The following is a 6,017-nucleotide window of genomic DNA, read 5'->3' on the forward strand; positions in this document are numbered from 1 at the left end:
GAATGACTTATCGAAGAAATACGTGCAGCAGAAACTGTTAATAGACCGTCTGATATTTTATCAAAACTTTATCTTTACATTAAAAATTTTTAAAAAAATTACGAAATTGCTTGCCTCGATCATTTATACATTATTATGTCTTGATAATTCAAAACAGAGAGCATATGTGATTTCACGATTTCAATTTTGATAGACAATTTTATACAAAAAGTCCACTTTAAATAGTAAGAATAACAATATATGCAGATATTAAAATAAATTTTTTTTTCGAAAAAAATTTGAAGAGAAGGAAAAAAATGCATGGGTGCGACACATGAAATTCTCACACCAGACATGTTTCCTGCCTCCATTAATTAAGAATTAATGAAATGAAAATTACTTCTTCATGATGATGATAAGCCAAGAAAAATTATAACAAGACGAGAAAAGTTGAATACCTCCATTTTTGACAAGATCTAGCTACATACTCTTTCACCGTCTCACTGTCTTCGCTTAGGATAACGTTGTAAATGATAAGTTTGTTGAAATCATCGTTTTTAACTTTTTTAGATTTGATGAGATTTGTTATCAGTGTATACATTTTGGTTGACGTGTAAACAAACGTGCTCAATGTATATTTCGTCTAAAAACTCTTCACCGTAGATGATATTATTTGTTTGTTTCCAAATTGCATTTTTCTACAAATCTGTCGATCTTAAAAACATTCCTTACTTAAAAAGAATTCTGATCTGTGAGGTGACATGAGACGCAAGTGTGTGAAAATTTATTTCTCAAAGAAATCGAAATAATTTTTTATAAGTTCTAAGTTGGTTAACCACCTCTAACCACTTCTGTTATTACTTCCAAGAACTTTTTATAACCTTCCAAACTTAAGTAACCAACTTTCCCATTTGCTGTTCTGTGTCGTATTTGAGCTTGTTTAATCGACTACATTTGGTCCATAAATACTGTTACATTGTACAAATCCTCTGCGAAGGAGATACCGAAATATGGCTATGATTCATGTAGCAATCGCTTATGAAAAGTACCATCAGAAAGTTTGTTTTTATACTCAAATTGAAAAAATGACATCACCATGTTTGACAGAATCACAATATTGTCAATAAACAAGTGAGAGATCATTTCCAGACTTAGTAGATGACATGTATAGGTGATGACAAGTTTGAAAAAAGATTTTGCGCCGTTAAGAGACGTCCCGCGTAAAATTTCAACAAACAGATAAAAGTTACCTTATTCCGCATGCGCAGAGTTTGAAGTAAAACGGACAGGAGATAAAACAGCAATAACACTCAATTCACTAATTATGAAGGCGATAACGTCATAAATACTCCATTTTAATACTTTAATAACTAGATTATTCTAAGCATACTTTAAATTCTCCCTGAATTAACTCTCTCTGCGTCCCGCCAGTTTAAATCTTTAAGTCTATTTCCCTTTTTTAATTATTTGATTATTTTTACTTCCTTATATTATTTCTCTTTCCGGATAACAAACAGTTCGAGGGTTCAACCTTTGAAGCTTCCCAACTTCAATCTAATGGGTTTTTCAAGTTGTTTCATCGACCCAAAAGTTATATCAACAAATCTTTCTCGTTATGACATGCGTAGTTCTTTATTTACATTCAGTTTATTGTTGTTCTTGTTAATCCAATTGAAAAACCGTTATGTAAACATAACAAATGCGAAAACAAACAAGAAGGGAGTGAAGTTTGACAAAGAAAACATTACCATGTCAGGGTTTCGTTCAGACAATAACGGAATTAACATGTTGCAAGAACGTAATTGTGAAAGTTATAACAATAAATTGTGATATGCCGAAAACGTTTTATATGCAAGAATAAATAAATTAACAAACAAACAAAAATTGTCTGTAATGTTGTTTACTTGATCAATGACATGATTTGTCACTGACACCTAGGACGTAGACAAACAAATAATTAAAAAGAAAATTAAATTTTAAAAAATGGAACAGACAAAAATAATAAATAAGTAAGAAACTGCGGACACGAAGGCTAGACATCTCAATATCTTAGATAAAAAATTATTTTACCAGAGTTTTATACGTTTATTTATAAGAATACCAACTACAAGAAAGTGATTGCGTGTCCTTTTCATTGTAAGGCCTAAATATGTTCTTACCCGTTCTTATAGCTAAGTAAGATTTTTATTGGCAATTGCGGGTATTTGACAATGTTAAGTCGACTGTTCCTACGCAAGCAAAACTACCGAGTGGTATAGAAGAAATCTTTGAGGAACAGCATGGTGGATATCACATCGCAAAATCACACATACTTAGATTCTAAATTTGACAGTAGCCTTGACGCCGTGTTTTGTTCATATAATTCTAGGATGCAATTTTCTTATTATATGCGTCGTATTCGCTGATGAAGATGTTGTTTATCAGTTTTGTGGTGAGTCAGCATGTTCAGGCACTCATTTATCTACGGTTACAAAAATTTTGATTGACAGGATTTGTAGAGAGCAAACACTTGTTACCTTATTGTGATAGTGAAGAATTTGCAACCATGAAATGAAAAATGTTAGGGTTGCTTATACCTGTATGTCTGTAACTTTAAAAAAGTGATACTACTATCAACGATTACAGCTTGGGACTCAAAGTTTTCACGTAACAAGGGGTTGGTAATCCTAGATTTGTTGCAAAACCTCAAAAGGTGTGACTGTGAAAAAAAAGAAGTAGCTAGAGTTTTAGGTCATTTTTGGATGGCTCCTATTATTGACCTATGAAATAAATTGATCACGGTATGTGAAAGTTAATTAGAATCAAAAACCTTGTTAAGAATCTTACCATTAAGCCAGTAAGAGAGGAACAACTCATGATTGTGTTAAGAATCTTTGCGTTAGATGAGAAACCAAAGTGAAATCATAAGTGGAATTTTTTTCTTTTTTGTTTTTGACGAAAAGTTGTTAATTATTTTTACTATCAGTAATACCAAAGGTAAATGATTCACATCTCGCTTGCAAGTTAAAAATCTACTACATACTGTATAATGCGAATGGAAAACACCACTAAGAGATTTGGTATTAATTTATTTTTTCCCTTTTTTTAACAACTATGGACACTCACCTGTGGAGAATCTTCTCAAACGCAAAAACAAGGAACAGTCAAAAAATGAATCTGGCAAAGTAAAGCGCGAATACCTTTAAAACAAACTTAATGTCACATCTCCAGAAGAAATAATTTATCACCAACAAATCATGTTTGTGATAATTTTTTTGTCGAAACAACAAAAACAAACTAAAACAGAGAAAATTCTAAAAAATATTGAATTTCAGCTTTAAATTAAAATAATACACCTATTTTCGCATTATATTTCTTCTTCAAACTTTTTTTTCTTTTTTCTCTCTTTTTTTCTTTCTTTTTCTTTCTTCTTAGCTTTCTTCATAAATAAAATATAAGTTTGTTTCAAGTAGAATTCTCTCTCTTTTTTCTTCCGAAAGAAACATCTGTTTCCTTAACTTCTTTGCCATTCAGACTAATTCTTTTTCACAAATAGAAATAATCTTCCCTTTGTTCTCGCTTCTCACAAAATTTTCAGTTAACGATAAATTATAATTGGAAAGAATTATTAACTCTACATACAATATAGTCGCGTCGAGTAAGCTGGATATAGAAAAACTAAGAATTAAGTAAAAAGCGCTCGGTGATAACCAGAAAGTTGAGTTAGGGAAGGTTTTTAGCAATCAAATTCTTCTTTTCCCGCTAGTTTGCAAGTGAAAACTTTCTTCCATTTCTGAACAATCTCAATTCGAATAAAACAATTGTAATTTCTTTTCGACTAAACTTTTTTAACAAAAAAAATTATAAATTTACCGTTTGTATCCTTTCATAACGGCAAAGGCGATGTGAACGTAATACATGTTGCTTGATCAAAGAACAGAATCCCAGAACAGACAAAAAAGAGACAGAATACCCCATCGGTAAAAAACTCAGTAAAAAAAGTGGTTAAAATGTTTTAGCCGGTAAAAACATTATTCACAAGCGCAGAATATCAAAATATTCCGAAAGGTAGAGACATTCGAATTTCTATTAAGGAAGAAAAGCTCAGTTTCGGTAAAGTCAATTTTGGATCGAAAGTTATTTAAGAATAGTGATGACAAGGACAACAATAATGAGGAATAATTTCAAAACAACTTTTAATATTAAATCAACATGTAATTTTCTGTATTCAAAATTATGCACGTCATACCAAAAACAGCAAAGATTACATTCAAGAAGAAAATTTCCATAACTTAGGACATTTAAAATTATAGGTATAGATGTTAATTATAAATTATATTTTGGCTAGGAGAATTCCGTTGACAAAAGATTTAACGTAATTACTCTAATTCTACACATACTTTTATTAATCTCATTTACAGACCACCACAAAATGTTTTCAAAAGTCAGCACGCTCTATCAATGACATGCCAGGAAATAAAAATCGTAGTTATAAGAATATTAATAACAACAATAACGTAACAATAAAATTTAATAAAAATTTAAATAAAATTTGACATCACAATAACATTTTCAACAACTATAGATCCTGCTAGATATCAAAGCAGAAAAAAACCAAACCATACCTATTTTAAACACGAACATATACATTTTCTGTTCAGTTATCAAAATTAAATTGAGGTTTATTTTTAATTCAAGATCTTACTAAAAAACCCACGCTTTCGTAACACGTGGCCATGTTGCCGAAGCTTTTTTTGAATAAACATTTCTTTGTGCGGTGAGAAATAAGAAAAGCATACAGTGTAAAAAATTTAAAAGATGTTTGTTTAATTTGCTTTTTTTCCTGGATGAAATTTTGATGATATGCCGAACACTTTTATAAAACGGTTTTGTCGTCGACCCGTTTAGTCGTAGCAATGTTTTCACACGCACATTAATACGAGTAGCGGAAATTATAGGTTTCCTAGTCTTTCCTGAACCAAGCCACAAATCTAAGCAATTTAGCTAAAAGCGTTTTGTAGTATCATATGTCAGGAAATATCATTATTGGACGAAGGATTATCGCTTTTTCGTAGGTAAAGAGTTTAAAAGATAAATTCTTTTTTCAAAGCCTGGTCTTATTTAAATAGTTTAATAGTAAGAAAATAACAAGTTTTGAACAGAAAGAAAGGAAAAAAATCTTCCTAGGTGCATGCGAAATAAAATGTCGAATAAAACCAATAGTATCTACAAATTGTTATTTTTATTTTTCAAGTCTGCTTCAGCTTGGTTTGTTCTTCTTTTATTCTTTAATAGCAAGAACACAACTTCATAATCCAACCTTTTTTTGTTCTTATATATTATAATTTTCTTCAAATGTCTCGAAAATTTGTTTATAATATGAAAAATGCTTTTTGCATTGCAAATGGAGCTTTGATTTGTGTTCAAGAACAAACTACCCAAAAATAAATATTAAGAAGCGAGCTAAATCAAAGAATTTACGTCCTGAGTTGTTCTTATTTCATGACAAGGTTGCTCTCAGTATTTAATAAAATTCTTACTGTTGTTGTTTCGTTCTTATAATTTTTACAAAATCAGGTATTCTTTTAAAATTGTGTTTTTTAAAAAAGCCTGTACAGATTAACTTATGCTTCACAAAACAAATTCTTAAGAACGTTACCGTTAGTAACAAAAAGTAGGCGTTCTTATAAAAGAAGAAAACATTGGAAGTTCGATAGTTCAATGGAAATATATTCACCCTTGCTGACTTACCAGACCATCACACTGGGTATCATATTGACATATACGATGATGGATCCTGACTGGTTAGAATGAAATTTCACTGGAGCAACATTTAATGAAATTTGGTTCACATAAAAAACGCTGAAGTAACTTTTAATTTGTGATAATTTAGCACCCTCCTTTGTGGATGCTAAAAATGTGACTTCTTCATGGAATTCGATATCTGAAAGAGCTAATAATATTACGAAGAATTGTCAAGCCGTTGGCATTCATGATTAAACCAATTTCTGATCCTTAAGGAGGAGTTCTAGAGAAGTTTAATTCAGAAATCTTTTTAA

This window comes from Hydractinia symbiolongicarpus, chromosome 13 (genome assembly GCF_029227915.1).
Source record: "Hydractinia symbiolongicarpus strain clone_291-10 chromosome 13, HSymV2.1, whole genome shotgun sequence".
In the NCBI taxonomy this organism is placed as follows: domain Eukaryota; kingdom Metazoa; phylum Cnidaria; class Hydrozoa; order Anthoathecata; family Hydractiniidae; genus Hydractinia; species Hydractinia symbiolongicarpus.